The sequence below is a fragment of the Vulpes vulpes genome, chromosome 3, assembly GCF_048418805.1.
Source record: "Vulpes vulpes isolate BD-2025 chromosome 3, VulVul3, whole genome shotgun sequence".
NCBI lineage: Eukaryota > Metazoa > Chordata > Mammalia > Carnivora > Canidae > Vulpes > Vulpes vulpes.
In genome coordinates, this window is record NC_132782.1 from 5,240,322 (window position 1) to 5,261,799 (window position 21,478).

Here is a 21,478-nt window from a genome sequence, read left to right on the forward strand (position 1 = left end):
ATGATTTGTTTTGGAACTATGCAGATCACTCTGTCATAGACTATAAGTACATTTAATCGGCATCGGCAGTGTCTGATGGTCCCTGGGATGGCTGCATCCATCTATATATCCCCACACCCCACCAACATGTGGTACAGCTTTCTAACTTTTGCCAGTCTATCAGATATAAAATACCTATTTCCCTACTTGTGAACCTCATCATCTATTCATCTACTTGACTTTTTGGATATCCTCTTCTATAATTTTTTTATTAGTAGATTTGTTGGGGCTCCTAACTTCTTATGTTGATTTGAGGGATATTGTCATATTCCGGATATTAGTCCCCTATCAGGGTATTGCAAAATTCTGCTAATCTCTCATCTGGCTGTATACTTTATCCTTTGAAAAGAAATACTTAAAATACGCAATCAAAATGGGGGGTGGTTCATTTTGTTCTTTTTTTTTTTTTTTTTTTTTTTTTTTTGCCTTATGACAAGTAGGTACTGAGTTCTTCCCTACTCCTGGGCTTCAAAGATGTTTTCCAACATTTTCTTCTTTTATACTTTTTTTTTTTTTTTTACATTTCACTATTAAGCTTTCCTTCCTCTGGAGTCCACATCGTGTCATGGCCCTGATTAAAAGCCTTCATAGTAAAGCCAGAACCCACGGAGGGCATATGAAGCCCCTCAGCATTTGTCTCATACCTTTTCTCCCATTCAGATGTGCCCACACTGCCTCTTATTCACCTTTGTACTACAAGTACACAAAATCTGATGTTTTCTAAAACATCCTGTAGCAGAAAAGTGAGCATTGTGACATAATTCAGAAGTATTTTCCCTATTTAATTTAAAACCTTAGAAAGGGACATTTCTTTGGTTAATTTTTTTAACAGAAATACTTCTATTTAAACTATAGAAGGTAGTACATTCCAATTATTTCAGGAGTCAAGCAGTATAGAATTGTACAAAGCATTAAATGAAAAATTCTGAACACCAACCCTTTTGAACTTCTCTCTTTGGAGGCTAGAGGGCCAGGGAGGGATGTCAAGAATTCTAATGCCCAAGCCATGTTCCAGACCAAATAAACCAGAATCGCTGGGGGTGGGACCCAGGTGTTGGTATTTTTAATAGTTCCCTAGGTGATTCTAATATGTAGCCAGTGTTAGATGTACAGCAGTTCTTACAATACTTTAAAAAATCAAAATGGCTTATACCAAACGTATTGTTCAGCATCCTGCTTTTTTTCAGAAGAATTTGCTAAGTGAGATTTAAAACTCTACCTTTAGTTTAAAATTTAACTATAATTTATGAAGAATTCTGTTAATTTTGAACATGTTCTCAAGTATGCCGGCCTTGTTAATCAACTTGTACAGCATTATAGAGTAACTATTTTATTTTTTAAAGATTTTACTTATTTGAGAGAGAAAGAGAGCATGAGTTGGGGGTTGGGGCAAAGGGAGAGGGAGAAGCAGACTCCCTGCTGAGCAGGGAGTGGGACTCGACCCCAGGATCATGACCTGAGCCCAGGCAGATGCATAGCCGCTGAGCCTCCAGGTGCCCCTTGGGTAGCTATTTTAAAGTGGTCGAGTATCCTTGTGAATAATGGTAACTTTTGGCTTACACATTAGTGATAGTGTGAAGTTCTTCCCTTTTAACATTAGGATTCAGAGTTGTCAGCATCCATGATGGATGGCCAGAGCCCTTTTGGGTTCTTTGTTTTTATTGGGCCAAATGGCAGAATGTAAACAGGCACTGAATAGGAACTAAGGTGTATAAAAATTAAAAGCCAAAATAATAATATAATAATAATAATTTACTCAAAGTTTTTTTTTTGTTTTTTTGTTTTTGTTTTTGTTTTTTTTACTGCGATATCTTTTCTCTTATCCTCAGTCACTTCCTTTCACCGCCTTCTCTTCAACAAGTCTCGCCGGATTTCAGCAGCCCGACGCCTGCCCTCGTGCCTCCCTCCTGCGAGCAGGCCTGCGCTCTGGTACCTTCCATGGCCCGGGGCCCAGTGCTGCCCCCTCTTGCTCCGGCTCCTCTCTCTGCTCAGCTTAGGAAGATTCTCTTCTCCTAACTGAAGTTAGTTCTGCTTCATCTTGCCCAGCAGGGCAGCATTCGGTACTAGTGACTTCCCGCTCCCTGGGGACATGTCTTGTCTTCCTCCCTTGCCTCTTAGGATACTTTGTTTTTCTGTGTCTCCTTTTATCTTTTCGACTCCTATTTCTTTTTCTTTTTTAAGATTTTATTCATTTGAAAGAGTACAGGGTGGGGGTGGGGGTTTGGCTAGTAGGGGGCACGGTAGGGGCAGAGGGAGGGAGAGGAAGGGCGAATCTTAAGCAGACTCTCTGCTGAGCAAGGAGCCTGTCCCCGGGCTCCATCCCAGGAGCCCCAAATCGAGATCATGACCTGAGCCTAAATCGAGAGTCTGCCACTTAACCGAGTGAGCCACCCAAGTGCCCCTCCAACTCCTATTTCTTAGTTCCATTTTCTGCTATTTGCCTCCCATTTGCTTTTTAAGTTACCTTCTTCCTTCTTAAAAAAATTTTCTATATGTTTGCAGTAAAAAATATGGAAACATTTTAAAAGACTATCAGAAATCTTACTGTTTAAAAATAACCTTTTGGTTTTGATTCTTTATGAAAAATGGGATTATGCATGCTGCATATGCAGTCTTTATAAATAATCTTTATTTTCTCCCTACCTAATAACATATATTTACTAAACTCTTTGTTTTTAATGTTGGTTTCTGTTTGAACTTTTAAAAATTCTTCTATCAGTTATGTATATAGTTCAATAATATTGAAAGGCATATAATAAATTAGGGTAATCCTCTTGCCTTGTTCTTTTCCCCAGAGGCATACGCTTTCAATTATTTTAGCTACTTTTCCTGATATTTATCTCTTCATTTCTAAATAACGTGGTTATACCATTTATCGAATAATATAAGACGTTATCTACTTACTTTTTTTAAATGTAAGTGAAAATTTATACCTCTTTACCCTCTTTCCATTTTTCTAATACTGATAAATTACAAGTATTTAAAATAAAATCACTATTCATTGTTTACATTATTTACACTGTGTAAATGTCATCCATCAGTGAGCCCAATAGTCTTTTTCTTTCTTTCTTTCTATTTTATTTTATTTTATTTTATTTTATTTTATTCATTTATACATGAGAGACACAGAGCAAGAGAGAGAGGCAGAGATACAGGCAGAGGGGAAGCAGGCTCCATTCAGGGAGCCCGACATGGGACTCGATCCCGGGTCTCCAGGGTCAGGCCCTTGGCTGAAGGCAAGCACCAAACCGCTGAGCCACCCAGGAATCCCCAGTCTTTTTCCTTCTGGAGAAGTATTTATCCTCCGGTGGAAATGCTTTCTTCATTTTCTGTTTCCTTACTTTAGTTTTGATTTATGGCTGAATCTTTCCACACCCTTCTTTAGTCTCTTAGTACCATTTTCCATATGACAGTCAGTCTAGCAGATATGTGAGTTTCACTGTTTTCTTTTGACCCACAGTCTTTGGGCCAACCCTGTCTTCCTGCTCCAGACTGGGTTGGTTGCTCTCTAGGCTTGCTTCACAATTGAATGTCATTGCACCTGAGTAACCCTCATCAAGGGCGTGAAGGGATCCCTGACATTCCTGCATGTCAAGGGATAAATTCAACTATATAATGAGGTTAGCAAATCTGGAGACTTGTGAAGGGCTCAGAAGGTCTCTAGTCCCTATAGATGTCAAGCATTTAATGCTGACAGTGAGCAATGGTTGACCCTGGTCTTATGATTTGTATGTGCCGGCTCATTGGTCAGCACACTTCCTGATGTTTCAGTCGAGGTCTGACCATTGATTTCCTCTTTCCTTGCCCCTTGAGATCCCTTCTCTCAATCTTCTTTCATTCTTCCATGTGATTATTGATTGTGCTGCCAACATTTTTTGGTCTTTTGGGAAGAAGAGAATGGAATTCAGGGGTGCAAGATTTATTTAAAATAAGTCTGACATTTTCAGACTTCAGGAAGTAGGCACACTCTTGCCATTATAAAAATTGGATCATTTTCTTTTTAAAATTTAGGAACTTTAAACGATTCCCTGATGAAGAGGGAAAAGCTGTTTGCACTCAGCATATTTCTCATTATACTTCAACTCAAGATACTCGTCTATTATACTACTTTAGGCATTTGCTCTGTTTTCAGCACTCTAGGACAAGAGGTTATATATTTCCATTATGTGCATCCTGAAAATCATTTCATCTCAGCACTAAAATTGTTTTTTCAAATTGTAGAGGAGGAAATGAGTTCTGTTTAAAACAAAAAAGATATCTTAGTAGCAAAAACTGTAACCTTTATACAATCTTACCTAAAGTTCACTTGAAATATCAACTGTGCCAAAAATACTCTGTGAACTAGAAAGTTCCTTGCGATACTTTAAATAAGTGACTTAAAAAATACCTTACGGAGTGCTTGGGTGGCTTAGTTGGTTAAGCAGCCATCTCTGAATTTCAGTTCATGTCATGATCTCAGGGTCCTGAGATTGAGCCCTGCATAGAGCTCTGTGCTCAGTGAGGAATCTGCTTGAGGATTTATTCTCTTTCTCTCACTTTTCCCCCTCTGTCCCTTTCTCCCTTCCCCTCTTCCCCCTGCCCTTCAGCTCACTCAGACTCACTCTCCTTAAGATACATAAATCTTTTAAAATAATATATATCTTAGTTATTTGAAATCAGATGAAATTATGAATCTGATAAGTCTGAAGTGATGATTAATAACATTAAGGATGGTTTCTTATAGAATAAAATATTTAAACTAGGCAATCACAGATAGTAAAAACACTTTAAAACATCATAGCAGATTACTTTCATTACTTCATTTTTTAATTTATATTTTTAAATAAATTTTTTAAACAAAACCGCAGACTTTTTTGAGGTGCTAAATATTCTCATTATAGATATAATGCATTTAATATTTCTTATAATTTGTAAGTAAACAGTTATTTTTTAAAGCAAGTAGAAGTTTTAGTTTTGCTATTTGCTTGTCCATTAAATTTAAACAAATATTTAAACTGCTTTGAACCTGTTTCCTTATCAGTGATGTCAGAATAATTCCTACCTTTAGGGGTTTTTGTGTTTTTTTTTTTTTAACTGAATGAGATGAAATAAATAGCCGTTATTTTGTTTTAAGTTCTGCTGTTTTAGTTGTAACTATTAAACCCAAATAGTATCATTTTTTTCAAACTCACAAAGACTGGCAATAATGAATAGAACCTTGTACAGATGAGGTTCACTGAGTTGAGCTCACATTGCTGCAAGTGTTCTGGAAAGGAAATTGGCACTAAGCATCAGTAGCCTTAAAAAAGTACATTTGGTCCGTGACTTCTAATGTGCTGAAAGGCAATAATCACTCAAAAGGACAAAGATTGTTTTCTGCTGAGTTGTTTAGAGTATTAAAAACTATAAATCTAAATATTAAGTTAATACATCATATAATAGACTTCTGTATAGCCATTAAAGATAGACACATTTTTTTTAAGAGAGTTGTTTGTATTTTTAACCTTTCATTATGGTAAATGGATATCAGTTTGAACATATTTTTTAACTGACTACAGGACTGGCTAACTTTTGCTATTCTGTGTTGGGCTATCTTTGCATTTATGCATTTTTGAATGCCCTTCCGTTTTCCCTGGCTCTTTGCCTAGTTTAAAGTTCCTAGTTGCCTTCCCTCTTGTCTACGTTTTCAACTCCTCTTTAGTTTCTTTGCTTTTGCTTGCCCAATGCTAGATATAAGGCACATGGAGAAAATAAGTGCTGGTTGAGGAAAAGCTACCTTCTCTTAAAAAAAAAAAATCCAATTCTTTACATTGTGGTTTTAAAAATGGTCTCTCAGTTTTACTGGAAACTTACGGAAAGAGCTTAGGAGACAGGTAGACCTGGGCTTGAATCCAGACTGTTTCATTTGCTAGGTGTGTGACCTTAGGGCAAGTTATTTAACTTCTCGCTTCTGTATTTTCAGCAGTTATGAACCAGGGTTAACTTGTGCCTCGGTTTTGTCTTGAAGATTAAATGAATTGTGTGTAAAGTGCTCATTACGATTTGACTTATGGGAAGTGTTCAATAGATTGTTGCTGATGTTGCTGTTATAACATTAACTTTTCAGAGATGGAGACCAGACACCTTATTTCAAGTGCTATGTCAGTGTTTAAAATGCCAATAAATATTGCCTATTTGGTGTGTAGTCAAAAGCCCAAAAAACAAACAAAAGTTTTGGGTTATAGTACTCAAAAGTTCATCTGATGTTTTACATTTGAATATTGTATAAACTTAGATGTGGAGTGTGGCAGAAAAGGATTATGGGGAAGGAGAAAAAAAAGTCTTAGCTCTCACCTAATTTAAAAAAAAATGAATGGATGACTGCCTTGAGGCAATGTGAGGATGGGCAAAAAGGGGAGAGGGAGAAGATTCTAAATTGTGCAGCTTTTCACACATTTTTAAATGAATGTGAATATAAAATTAGAAGGTGTAGGTGATTTGAGATGGACAAAAAACCTCCTCAGATATAAAAAAACATTTTTACAGTCTTCACTGCATTCTCGTGATAGATTCTGTATGTTACCAGTTTTTACCTAGTGTTCCAGAAATGTTAATTGTGTTGTGAATAGTAATTTTGTTTCTTGGGCTGCATTTTTCTTTTCAGCATTAATTTAGTGCTAAAAATCACTGGGAATCTGGTTTATTCTGATGTTGGCCATATAGCCATCTCCTCCAGGATACTTCTTTAATATCTGGGGATACTGCACGGATAAGCCGTGGAAATAGGTTGATAGATAGGGCAGTCTTAGGCTGTTCTGGAACTTACTCTGCTTTGCTTTGCTCTTAAATATACTCTTGCTCCTTTTGTTCAGATAATGCTGTTGCCCCTGTGCCAGCGGTGGAAGGACTGTAAATGGATTTTTCATTAGAGGTAGGAAAGTTGGGGAGATCCAGTTGCTCTGCCTCTCCTGACCACTTGACTTTCCACATCACAGGTGGTAATGGTAACATCATAGCCTGTGGCTACAGAAAAGAGCAGAGCTGCCTGCCCATGGATTGAGCCCATGGGGCTAGTGCATCAGCTCAGTGCTCCTGAATCCAAAAGTATGTAAGCATGTACAATAAGAACAGTAAAATTACCTTACATGAAAGGGACATGAAAGGGTGCCTTCAGGGGTCCAAAGTAACAATCACTTTAGATTTCCTACATGTTTGAGCAGTTTATAGTAGTGGTTAAGAGAGAAGCCTTTGGAAACTTCATTTTAAATGCATATGACCAAATGATCTATTGGGCTTTTTTAAAAATTAGAAAATGAGCCCCTTTTACATCAGCACTGTAGATGTGTACGTTGCTCTTAAATTATATTATTTAAATTATTTAAATCTATTATTATGCATCTAGTATATATCAGAAGTCAGATGCTAAGAGGTTGCCTAACTGCCAACCCAAACAGGCATTGTTCCAGCCCGCCACCCCCAAACTTAATGCACAGCGGGCCCAGCAGCCTCCCTGCTGAGCAACCTGCCCCTTCCGGTCCCCACCTTCTGTCGTGAAACATGCTGTTGACCGACCTTGCTCAGTTTCTGAGCTTGTTCTTGGGAGAAGTTCATTCCTTGTGTGACCCAGTTGTATCTCTAGCTCTAGAGAAATCATAACACCACTGAATTTTGACCAGATTTTTTTTTAAAAAAAAGATGTATTTATTTGAAAGAGAGAGAGGCAGAGGAAGAGGGAGAGAGAAACTTAGGCAGACTCCCCACAGACCTCAGAGCCTGATGCGGGGCTTAATCTCACAACCCTTACTTCATCACCTGAGCTGAAACCAACAGTCTGACTCTTAATTGACTGTGCCACCCAAGTGCCCCTGGCCAGGTAATATTTAACACATATCTTCATTTAAGTTAGAATAGCAGAGGTCAGCATTCTGATAATTCTAAAGGATAATTGGTCATTTGTCCACTAGCCTAAAGGAAAATTTATATTTGTGTGGTGACAGAGCAGAGCATCATTGACCCCTACTACAGCTTGAAAGCTCAGTGGCCTGACTTCATGGCATTGTGTTCTAAATCATGCCATTGTCTTAATACTTGTTCTTCAACTACTTAGTTACAAATGAGGTTAATTATTTCTGGAAAAAAATTTGGTAATGCATGAACCAAGTTAAAAAATGCCCTTGCCCATATATTTGTCTAGTTTTCTTGAATAAAATGAAGGATATCCGAACATAAAAAGTATAGAGGTTCAGAGTTTAAAGTACAGAATGCATGAATTGATCAAAGTCTCACCTCTCCAGACTTGAATTTGCAATTTATGATTCTATTATTATGCATCTAGTATATATCAGAAGTCAGATGCTAATCTTACAGAAACGTTAGTACAAATTATTAAACTAATGCTAGAGAAAGTAGTTGTGAAAGTCATCTTCCACAGTAAGTTGTTGGCACTTGTAGGGTTAGTATATAAGGTAATTTAGTATGTTTTACATTCATGAATAATCAGGGCAGACTACTTTTGCATGTTTGTTTCCTGATTATTCTATTTTTAGCACTTCTATCATTTCTCTTTCTACTGCAAGAAGCTGGAACATTCTAACCGCAGTGCGGTGCACACACCCATAGCGCAGTGGCAAACTTGAAGGCCCTGGTAAGCTCAGTTGCTTCTTTAGAGAAAGCAGTCATCCTGATAAACTGCCAGTGATGACAACCTAGTTGATTATACCAGTCAAGGTCTGTTACTAAGCATGCAGAAATTTTTATTTTTGTCTTACAAATATGTTTTTGTTTTTGATAAACGTGTATAGTAGAAAAATAAAGATAACCCTTTCTTTTTTAAAAGATTTATTTATTCACAAGAGACACAGAGAGAGAGAGAGAGAGAGAGAGAGAGAGAGAGAGGCAGAGACACAGGCAGAGGGAGAAGCAGGCTCCGTGCAGGGAGCCTGATGTGGGACTCGATCCCAGGACTCTAGGATCATGCCCTGGTCCGAAGGCAGGCGCTAAACCACTGAGCCACCCAGGGATCCCAAGATAACCCTTTCTTATTAAAACGTGAGTTCATAAAGAAAAGGCACAAAAGGCTTCCCTGTTCATAGATGTTTTCCTTCCCCAAGCAACAGAAACAACAGTCCTTATTTAACTTAGCAGCATAAACCTGCAAGTGGTATTGGCCTCCATTTTCTCCCCACACATGTGTCTCCTAAGCAATCTCTGGCTTACTTCAATCATGGAGACCATGATAGCGTGTATGCAATTGAACCAGCTTTCCTGTGTTGTTGACCTAGGGTCCCCCTGGGTTGTGGAGCTACTCTTGTAGAGTTGGCCACTTTGGGCCTTGAATCCGGCTGAGCAAAAGCAATTTGTAGCAGCTGATGAAGCTGTGGATCTCGATTAGGTCCTTTCTGGTTTTCTGCTGGCCTCCCTCAGAGTGACCCATCAGGTCTACAAACCTGGTGTGTCCAAACTGAGAGTCCTTATTGGCTCTGCCTCTCGTGTTCTCTAGTTTCATCATGGTACCGGACAAAACCGTAGTTCATCCTTGAATTGTCTTTTTCTGCATCCTTAAATTGTCTTTTTCTGCTGTCCCCATGTCCAGTCAGCTATCTTTGTTTGATTGACTTGTGTAAGATTTCTCAAACCTTGGGATCCCTGGGTGGCGCAGCGGTTTGGCGCCTGCCTTTGGCCCAGGGCGCGATCCTGGAGACCCGGGATCGAATCCCACATCGGGCTTCCAGTGCGTGGAGCCTGCTTCTCCCTCTGCCTGTGTCTCTGCCTCTCTCTCTCTCTCTCCCTGTGTGACTATCATAAATAAATTTAAAAAAAATTAAAAAAAAAAAAAAGATTTCTCAAACCTGTAGTCTCAGTCCAATTCCCACTTGTATTTTTCTTCCTACCTGAATTGTTAGGATATGCTCCCAGTAAGGCCTCCTGCCCTCTCTTCTTCCCAGCCAGCCTAACATAGTAGCTAAAGTGATCTTCCTGAGATATAAAAGTGATATCATTCTCCTGCTTGAATATTTTGTTGGAGTACTGCTGCGCATCACACAGGGTCAGGCTTCTTAGCCTCGCCTGTAAGACCAACAGCCATCCATGTGTTTCCCAGGATTTATCACTGTCTCCCTTCAGGGACTCTGTCATTCAGCTGAACCCCAGTGATCCTCAGATCTATACATATCCTGCAGTATACCACCTCCATTCTTTCTGACCATGCATTCCACTCTCCCTTGAGTTTCTCCTTCCCATTTTTTACTCAGTGTCTAAGGGCTGTGTACCCTTCAAAGTCCTGCTCAAGTATTTCTTCCACAAAGATGTTTCTGATCACTAGCACCTCCTTCTTCCTGCCTATATGTGTGCATATACACCATTGCCCCTTTATTTATACCTCTTTTAATTACCTCAGGTACTTTTTGACAATGTGTTTATAGCCATATATCTTGTTTCCTTTTTTTTTTTTTAACTTATTTATCCATGAGACACACACAGAGAGAGAGGGAGAGAGAGGGAGAGAGAGAGGCAGAGACACAGGCACAGGAAGAAGCAGGCTCCTTGCGGGGAGCCTGACCTGGGAATTGATCCCGGGTCTCCAGGATCACGCCCTGGACTGAAGGTGGCGCTAAACCGCTGAGCCACCTGGGCTGCCCTGTTTACTTCTGAACTTACTTTGAAGTTAGAATTAGCTTCTGATTCACTCTTGTATTCTCCTTGGTGCTGAGCATGGTGCCACACACATCAATAAGTGAATCCACAGATCTTGATTTTTAAGATTCCTGCTTATCTGTGTTTTGTTCTCTACAAATTGCCTTTGATATTTGGTAATATTTATAAAGTTTTGTAGGAAGCAATGTTAAGAAAACTTATCCTTGACCATTTATAAGAGAATTTGATTGACATTCCTTTGTTTTAAGCAATTTTATGAGGACTTTGTGGTAACATTTATTATACTCTATTTATAAGTGGGGAGAGACAGCCTTATAATAGGAGGATGGAGAGATCTACTTGTTTATACTTTGGAGTAAAATTCTATCAGTCAATTTGATAAGATGTTAAATGTATTTTTAAATATTTCTAATAGACCATGGGAGTTTGTGTATTGGTGAAGAAGTCATGAGGGTTGACTACCATGGGAAATGACTTCCATTCTTTTGTTAATTAGAAAAGATTTCCTATAAGAGAGAATCTTTTAGACTTTCCAATATTAGAAAGAAATTCAGAGATGTAGGTATCTGGGAGAAGACATGGACTAATGTAAAGGTATTTATATTCTGAGTTACCGTGACAACTGTGCCTTTAGGAGCCATCCTCAGCAGCTCTGCTCCAGGCAGAATGAATACCAGAGAGCTACGACAGATTCCGAATCACCTTGCCCAGTGTCCTTGCTTTTACTGGGCTGCTTGAGGCTGCCTTTAACTAGAAGCCATTTTGTAGAACTATTGCTTTGTCTGAAACCTGGCAAAATATAGCATGGCTGCTAGACCTAGGCACAGATGGGTTTTAGATTGAACTTGGCGAGGACAACAAGCATCTTCAAAACTCCCTAAGAAAGGGTCCAGGCTCAGGAGCAGTCTGGGAACACTGTAATCCCTGGGGCGGGCTTCCCTATTCTACTGCAGCAGACCCTGGTGCCTGGTGGGCTGTGGCCTCGAGTGGGCTATGTGACTTCAGAGATGTGTTATTAAAAAGGCTAACATTACCAGTGATAATGTCTCATTTAATAAAGCAAAACAACCATAAACCCAGTGTTTATTGTTGCCTTGCAACTCTGCCCTTCTAGGTATCCACTGATGTCACTTAAAATGAGCCACTTTATTTCTAATTGCTACATGCCAGTTTGGTTTATGTGCTTCTGTTTCTCAGCATTCCACAGATGCCACATTACTCAAAGCTGCACTTTAGTGCATCTTCACAGATTTCTCCCTCCCTGCCCTGCACAGCCTCCCTGCTTGAGGTTCTCATGTAGCAGCTGCTTGCATACCCTGCTGATACCCATCCACTGCACATGTCCAGCCAACTGAGCTAAATTGGAGTGAGCATGGCTTCAATGCTGGTGAACTGGCTATGCTCCAGGACTTTGCCACTCTGTCTTGCCATCTGATACTGTTTTGTTAAAGAGGCAGATTTAAATACCTGAGTGAGGGCAGAGCCAGGTTTATAGTTGTGTGAAAGGTGCATGATTATTATTTAAGTCTCTCTTAAAATGTGTGGTTTTGATTCATTCTCATACTGTCTTCTTAGCACATGCACAATATCACCATGCAGATGTAAGATTTTCTCACCTAAAACAGGTTGTGACCTTGATCTTCTTACTTTTCAGTCCTTCGTATCTTTAGAACTACCAGATATGTTGATGTTGGTTCCTGGAAATAAGGTACTGGACTCATTAGTGACCTCCAGGTCCATTAGAATCTAGATTCCTGCCTTGTAGCTTAGGGTCCATCCAAACTCTGGTTCTATTTCTTCTGAGATTGATATCTTCCTATTCCTAGTGTGGGAGCTCCCCAGAAAGCTTTCAGAGAAGCTAGAGCCCAAGCTAGTGCCCTGGGCTGGAAACCTTAAGTTTCAATTATCTCTCAAGCCCCTTTGAACTTTAAAATTCTGTTACAAAATGCCTCACCTTTAGTTCCTAGTCCTGCACTTTGCCTGCCGTCTTACTTATCCCCAAGTCCCATCTGGTTTGTAGCTGAAGTGTCTTCTCTTCACCCCTCCCCTTTAGCACCTCCTTTCCTGTTCACCTTTGAGGTGAATCTCTACAGTTGCCTTTAGCTGACCTCCCACCACCACCAGACTTCTGCTCCCTCAGCCCAGGTAGTCTCATGGCAAACAAAAAGCATTTCCAATGCAACACTACCCTTGAGAGAAGTACTTGGATTCACTTGGTGCAGTTGGAGACATTGGTTCACAAAGTTGTATTAAGTCACCTGCTGATAGGTGCTGATGGTGATACAGAATGTTTATGTGTCATATAGTGTCTACAGTGTGTTAGAAATAGTTTTTGTAAGAATAAAAGTAGACATTCATAAAAGCAAGAATAGTAAGCTCTCCCTGTTTTAAAATAAACTTTTGGCACAAATCCTTGAGACTTTCTGCTCCGTGGTCTTCTATTTATATATTTAAGAATGCTGTGGGAATTCTTGGTAAGAAGTGTTAAAGATTTTAGGCCCATCTTCTACCTCTCTTAGCTTTGCTATCCACATCTGTTTTGCATAAATCCAGTTAGAACCTCCCCTCATAGGAATTCTTTAGCCTAATTAAAACTTTGAGCCATAACACATGTGAAGGAATTGGAAAAACTCCTGGAAGCGACATTTGTCAGATGAAATAAGCAATATCCAAATTGTTAACTGTACTTGTATGCTTCTGATGTTTCATAGATGCATGTCATCTCATGTAGAAGATATGTTGAGAGGAATTTCAGTGATGCTTTAATTTGTTTCATATTTAATTTAATTGGTAGCCAGCTCTAACACTTTAGCTTTAGATGCCCTTGATTCTCCTTTTACCTCTAATTTCCTCCTCCCGTGATTCAAAAGTACTGTGATAATATATAAATAAATGCAATGCAATGGTTTGACTAAGAGAATTCGCTACTAAAAATGAATCCCATAAGTAACTTCATGAAGAATGCTTTTGTAAAATGAAATTATATTTTCATATATATATACAAACATTTTATCTTATATTTTCTTACTGGGGATGCACTTGTAAGTTTTTTAAATTGTGCTTTTAAGATCTTACATTATTGAAATTTTATGTTAAAAATTTGAACACTCCAAGCATTTTAAATACCTAATTTTTAATTGAATATTTTAGCAGCTTGGGGCATCTGGGTGGCTCAGTCAGTTAAGGGTCCTTGATTTCTGCTCAGGTCACCATCTCAGAGTTGTGAGATCAAGTGCCCTATAACGGGCATGAAGCCTGCTTAAGATTCTCTGTCCCAACATTATATGGTCTCATTCATTTGGGGAATATAAAAAATAATGAAAGGGAATAAAGGGGAAAGAAGAGAAAATGAGTGAGAATATCAGTGAGGATGACAGAACATGAGAGACTCCTAACTCTGGGAAATGACAAGGGGTGGTGGAAAGGGAGGTGGTGGGGGGAGTGGAATGGGGTGACTGGGTGATGGGCACTGAGGGGGCACTTGACTGGATGAGCACTGGGTGATATGCTATATGTTGGCAAATTGAACTCCAGTAAAAAAATAATTTAAAAAAGATTCTCTGTCCCTTTCCCCCTGCCTATCCCCTCCCACTCACATGTTCTATCTTAAAAAAAAAAAAAAAATTTAACAGCTGGGCAAAGTTTATACTTTACTTGGAACAATTTTTTAATTTCAAGCCCAATAAATAATTTTTGAGTTATTGACTTATCTAAAAGTTCAGCATTGATCCTATAGTTAAGAAATTGTGTTCTTTAACATTTTATTGTAAAATTTTCTATAAATATAAACCCAAACTGTATTTTTTTATCTTTAGAGAGTTATGAAAACACTGTTTTATTATGTTACTTCTGATTTGTTATTTTGGCACAGTGATTCTCAACCTTTCATGTGTGTCTGAAACACCTGGAGCAATTGTCAAAAACAGTGACTGTGATCTCCTCCCAGGGACTCTGATCCAGTAGGTCTAGGTCATTGCTGAACCTGCTGGACTGTTTACTCAGAACCACTGGTTAGGAATTCTAGTAAAGAGTGATCTTTATGATTTTCAAATATAATGAGTCTGAAACACAGAAAATATAAGAAAGTTTCACCATAGATCTCATGGTTTGTAATTATATTTAAGACTTGGAGCCTGACACAGGGCTCCATCTCATGACCTTGAGATCATGACCTGAGCTGAAATCAAAAGTCAGTTGCTTAGCTGACTGAGCCACCTGTGTGTCCCTAAGATGCTTTTTAGCCATATTCTTTTTCTTGCTGTTCCTAAGATACTGCATTCCACATATTTGGATTTAAATATATGTAGTGCTGACAGTATGACTGCTATTACTTGGTAAATTACCAAATGTACATTTGTTAGTTTTCTTTGAGAAGTGGCGATTTACAGCATTGCAGTGACTTTTAAGCTATTAACTTTGCATCAGTGTTAGAAAGTCAATATAAATAGGTTTTTATAAAGCACATGGCCCAGTGCCTCATACCCAGTAGATGCTCAGTAAATATTGGAATGGGCAATGAATGTACATGCAGCCCGTTTTCTTCCACCATAACAAGAGTTACTCCTTGAAAACTTGGCTGATCCAGCTTTGAATATCTGAGACTTATCTGGTGCATTGACTTTACCATTTTTGCCATCTTTGCTTCTTATGCTTATATTCCTGAGAGATGATTATCTCACTGTTAATTTAGCTCTTCTAGTAGGAGTGGGAGACAAGTTAAAACATAAAATTAAGCCCTCACTTTTCTCTTACATGTTAGTAAAATTTACTAAAACAGGTAGTGTTAACTTAAAGTTCCTTTGGGGATGATTTAGGTTCATTAATCAGGTTTATTCTTCTAAATACATTTAAAAAAAAAAACTTTATTAGCTAACCTGGAATATAAGTGACAGCAAGTTAGATGCTATTTTTGTCTTTCTTACAAGTACACAGGAATTTCCAGTTCTTTATTCTGACCAAATTTATTATAATTCCCAAAATATTAAATACATTGAATATCTAATGTTACATTTTCTAACAATTTCAATGATGTTTTTAGCTTTTTTGATGGCTGTGCTATTGATTATAACATACGAAGAGTCACTGTAGACTGCTAAACTCCGTGCTCATACCAGTGTTCACAAACATGATTCTTTCCATGAGAAAATGGGCAGAAGAGCTTAATAGTGTTTTCAAGTTGAAATTAAGAGAAAGCTCCATTCCTGTCCTGGCTCTGAGGCCATAATATCATGGACTCTAGCTCATAAAACATTTGCTTTTAAAAAAAAATTTACTTATTAGAGAAAGAGAGAGCATGTGCACATGCACACACATCCAAGGGGGCGGGGGACTGGGAGGTAGAGGAGGAGCAGAGATTCTCAAGCAGGCTCAGTGCTGACCATGGAGCCTGATGTGGGGCTCCATCTCACAACCTGGAGATCATGACCTGAACTGAAATCAAGAGTCGGACCCTTAACTGACTGAGCCACCCAAGTACCCCCTCATAAAGTATTTCTGTACTGCTCCTCCTTAGTTCATAAGGATATTATAAGAATGAATTGGATAACTATTTTAAATGGCTTTAGATACTGGGAAGAAAGGTACTCCATAAACCATACAGATTTAGGAAAACAATGAATTCAGCTGTGGACATGATGTATTTGAGTGTCTGGAAGGACACACCTGTTGATGGCCAAGAAACATGAAAATTGAAACTGAATTCATGGCTCCAGAATTGTTTTTAGTGGTTACAGGAGGCACATCCTTCAACTGCCAGTGTAAGCAGTCCTCATTCTGAAGCATTAAAACATTTGGAAAATAGTAAATCCCAACTTTTTCTCTCATAGCTATACTGCAGATTTTGAAATTTTAAAAGGTTGCATAGCATTAAGAAAGTACTTTTGAGTCAGATGGTAGCTCACTCGTGTTCCTTTTAGGACTGCATTGCTTTGGTTGCATCCTGCAATTGAAAGAACGCTGCCTTGCGAACCAGCAGATGCATTATTAGCTAGACCTTGGGTAGGTTGTCTCCTGGCTCAGAGCCTCCTGTCACCTCTCTAAAGTGCCATTCTCGATGATGGTCTTCTTCATAGGAGCAGCCTGACCAGTTGTGGCAGAGGAGATAAAGAAGGTCCAGGAAGAGTAGCTCCTGCTTTTATTGTTTTATGTATTGGTATTACTTTTGGAGTTTATTTAGAGAAAGGGGTTAAGAAAATAAGGAATTTGGAAAACCACCCAAGTAGATTATCTTCAAGGTCCTTCCTGTCTCTAGAGTTGTGTGAAGCTGTTTTTATTAGTCCTCAAGTGTAAGTTGCTACCACAGAAGTTAGCCCCAGTGTTTGGTGTCTGTTGGTGATCTCCAGCATTTCTGACCAAAGTGCTTCTTGACTAATCTTGTATTTGATTAAATGGCTTCCTTAGAGTTAGTTGCTACTCTGTTTAATACTGTTTTGTGATTTTTGAAATCTGATCGATTCGACATAATTATCTCTTCAAAATTTATACTTATGTCTATTTTTTCACTATTAGTAAAATTTTATAAATTAGAATATTATAATTATCTGAAGAAAATAGGAAAGAAACATTAGAGTGGAACTTTCCCCTGTTCTGTCTGACTAAAATGCTTTTATGAACTGTTGCCAAAAAATTCCTGTAGATATAATTTCGCCTTGTATACTCTTAGGATGGATGGGCCAGCCAACGCTGGTAAAAATATTTTGGCTAGGGAAGATAAATCAAAAGCGGTTAATAAAAGAATGGCTAAGTGGTTTCCAAAAGGACCATATTTAGTTAATGGTTTTCTTCACGGTTGCACTCACTTTTGAAGACCTGGTCTTGGGAGGTGCTGTTGCTACTTTGTCTCTCTTGGTTGACAGTACAGAATTACAGAAAGTCAGAGATGAGAAATGGTCAGTGATTCATTCCCCTGGTCAACCTAAAGCCTATTCCATCCAGCCATAGGCTGTTTTGTACTTGGTTTTGCTTTGAAAGCCGAGATGACATGCCAGTCACTTGGATGTTTTCATATTTTGTACGTTTCTCATGACATATATTTTGCAGTGGTGCACATATGTTGATCCATAAATGATTGGTATGACATTACTGAATCGGAATAATGAATTCAAGTCTAGAGAGAGACCTGTGTATTTCTCAGTGTTTCTTTCCATGTGATTGACAACTGTGAAGGTACAAAGATGACTTCATGTTGTTAACGTAGTGGCTTTGTTGTGATGTAATTTCAGTAGCTGTTCCTGGCAGCTGTTAGTCGACAGTAAATTGAAAGCCAGCTGGTTTAGATATCACAGTGGTGAAGCTCTACAGAGGTCTGTGAGACTGGGACTCAGTTATGGCAATGTGAGACTGTCCCAGCCGACTCTCAGTTGTGTTTCATCTGATGCTTTCCCAGCTCCATCTCTTGCCTGTCTTACTCCATTTGAAAAACTCCACTTTCTTCAAAAGATAAATTGCAGGCCTTGATAGGACAGACTTTGGGCTTCTTGACAGTAAACACTGATTTTCAGTTTGTTTGTTTTTTCAAGATTTTATTTATTCATGAGAGACACGGAGAGAGGCAGAGACACAGGCAGAGGAATAAGCAGACTCCCTGCAGGGAGCCTAATGTGGAACTGGATCCCGCATCCCGGGACTGCAGAATCACACCCTGTGTCAAAGGCAGATGCTCAACTGCTGAGCCACTCAGGCATCCTTGTTTTTCAGTTCTTTTGTGACCATCAGATTATTAAAGTTAATGTTGATGTCTTGCTCAAACTTCTTTTGTTTTTTTCACAGATACCAAAAGAGCAGAGGAAATATATTGTATTAAGCAATCGATAAGAAAGTGATGCTTAGGGTCACAGAATTTCTTAGGCTACTACTTGAAAAAGCTCTCTCAATCTTTATTGCCAGTTGAATGCAGGGTAATGTGAACGCAGTGCTCTCCGTGGTGATCTTTTGTCCATGATTTAAAAATTCCTGGATCCATCCCCAATAGTGGACTTTCTTCACCTCTGCTCATTGTGGCTCTACTACAAGGTGCCTGCTGCCTTTCTCCTTTCATAGACATGTGCATTTCCCCACCCAAAGAGTACTCTGTCCCTTAGACATTCCATTGAAAACACGGAAAACAGAAATGAAGATGCCAGTGAGAGAAGATTAGAAACCACTTCAAGTCCTAGGCACTTCCAATTCCCACTGACAGTTCTTGCGTGTGTTTTAATAGTTTACAATTGATATATAGGTAGGAAATTGATAGTGAGAGATCTGCTACTTTCAGAGTAGTAGTAGTGACTTAGAAAGGAGAGAATTGTTAGGCTATAAGATGAGCAGATTGCCTTTTCAGTGTCTTTTTCTACTCCATCAAAGTGACAGCTTGCTCCATCTTCATCAAACGTTAAATTAAATGTCTAATTTATCATAATACCTCTGATGTTCAAACTTATATATGTTGCTGTAATTCTTACAGGTTGTGAGGGTATGTGCTTCCATTTAGACAGATGGTATTTTTGACACAGCCATTATACTCCTGCTAGGCTGATTGGACATCAAAATTTTATATTCACACTATTACCTTAATTGTAGAGAGATTCTGGGGTGGCTGTGGAAAGTCATCTAACATGTGGTCTTCTTTGCACTGCCAAGGTTCTAAATATTTATCAATCATTACTTATTTATACTCGGTAATACCATACTTTATTGGTGAATGTTCTACTTTTCAGAGGGCATTTGGTAGGTTCTCTGCAGTATCTAAAAGAAATATGAGCATATCCCTGTCAACCTGTCAATGAACTTCAAATCACTATTTATGATCTTCAGATTAATAAAAGCAAGTCTTCCTGCTACCCCATCCCCCAAATTAAAATGACATTAAAATGCATCTAGGACACAGTATTTTAAATTCAAAATGCTTATGTTTTGAGACTTGGTTATGTCACATTAATTTAGATTCTGAATTTGTGATCAGTTTGATAAACTAAAGTTACCTTTACATTCTGAAAAAAATGAAATATTAAGCAAAAAAAAATAAAATTTTAAGAGATGTAGATATAGTTCCTCTTTGAGGCATCCTGTCACATTGTTTTAGTATCACTAAATGCTGCTTTGGTCCGCTCATTAAATCAGGGCACAGATACCTTTATTTTTAATAGCAGCAATAAGAAACATGTTTTTATAATATGGAATAATCTAATTATTTCATTTTCCTGCCCATTTAATCTGAACAGGTAATGTTTTAGTATATGGAGACATCAGGACTTTGATAACAGCTTTCTAGATTATTGCAGGGATCAGAATTAAGAAATATCAGAGTGAGCACATCGTGACACGGGATGGGTTATCTCCTGCTAGTGGAATGTAGCATTCCACTGGTTGTGGTTATTCTTCCTAAATTCTTCCTTTAAGGAAGTCAAAACTCTCACCTAAAAAGAAACAAGTTACCTAACTAGGAAGATAGAAAATGAAATCTGATTCGTTTTGACATTTTTAGTGCCAGCTACTGAACAAAGAACTTCTTTAAGGAAGTTCATTGTTCAGGGGTTCTTTTGCTTTGAATAGGAGCCATCTAATTTATTAAACATTTTTCTGCAAGTGCAGTAGTGCAAGCCAGTTTCTGTTTTCAACTCCTCACATAGTAAAACCAGTTCTGTCAGGAGGCATTGTATGCAGTGCCCCAGCACACATACTACGTACCAGAGAAAATACAGATATATATACACTTAACTCTAAATAGGTGAAGGCATTTTAAGGAACAGATACAAGTGGGTGAAAATGAGCACTGTGTGTTGTTAAGACTCTAACTAGATTAGTTGGACTAGAGAGATGAGTCATCCAAAAAAAAGTTGCAGAACACATTAAGGAATGCCTTCTTAAGGGTGAGGCACTTACAAAGTATGTGTGCAGGAGGAAGAAATGGTTCGGTGAAGTAGAGGCAGGGAGCTTGGTTTACGCTTGCTTGTGGAGTTAGAAAGGACAGAGGTGGAGGGGCTGTGTTCTGGAAGCAGCAAAAAACAGGACTGGACCTCCGCTGGGGAGGGGGAGGCAGGAGGGCTGAGTTGAAGGCTTGAAAATCCTCACCCACAGAGGGATGTGTTGAGAAGGAGCTGCTGTTAGTAAGGATACCCACAGTGTGGGGACAAGCAGACACAGAGGGCCCCCTTCCAAATTTCCACCTAACTTTGGCCTCTGAGTTTTGTAGTGATCTGTACTGATATCTCTGCCCCATCATTGTCTTAGAGTTCTTCATTCCTCAAGGTCCAGCACAATTCCTGTTGTCCCTAGGGAGCACACCGTGGTCAGGGAAGATCTGTGAGCCAGATCTGTAAGCCTCAGTGAGTTGAGGAAGGAAGGAGTTGAGGAAGCCCTAAGAGAAATGTAGGGGAGAAGGAACATTCAAAGGTCTATAAGACCCATGTTAGAGTCCTGCTGTGTCACCTGCCCCACAGAACCTTTTCTCAAATCCTTTCAATTGAAGGTCTTTATTTTTCTCACACATACTGTATTAGATTGATCAAAAGTATACTTTTCGGTTAAGATACACAATTTGATTTGAATGCTAAAACTTACCAGTACCTCCGAACAAATAAATGTTTGGAAGAAATTAGCAAGTTGAAGAATTTGATGTAACTTTGAACAATTTAATGTATTATTTATCTGATGAATAACATTTGCTCAGTTAACTGTGTCACCCGATTGAATTTCCTTCTGGAAATCGGATAGTGAGACGTGAGGAAGACAGACACACTGAAACCAGTTAGGAAGACATTTTCAAAGTGAAACTTGCATTGCAGTTTTATTTTTGTTCAAGTTTTCAAACCAGAACACTTATTTACCTTTCCTGTGACTAAGACACACCATT

At 38.7% G+C, this 21,478-nt stretch overlaps 1 protein-coding gene across 29 annotated transcripts in view; it reads left to right on the forward strand.

Moving 5' to 3' along the window:
* Positions 1-21,478, forward strand: part of PKP4 (plakophilin 4) — a 235,546-nt gene that overhangs the window by 36,269 nt on the left and 177,799 nt on the right. For 3 of the 29 annotated variants that reach the window (XM_072751595.1, XM_072751597.1, XM_072751598.1), the window contains exon 2: positions 6,870-6,928. The exons of 22 other annotated variants lie outside the window; for them this stretch is intronic. The gene's annotated coding sequence lies outside the window, so the exon portion shown is untranslated. Of the gene's footprint in view, positions 1-1,868; positions 2,100-6,869; positions 6,929-21,478 lie in introns of those variants that run through there. 4 more of the 29 variants (XM_072751604.1, XM_072751601.1, XM_072751599.1 and 1 more) reach the window with 2 other exon arrangements.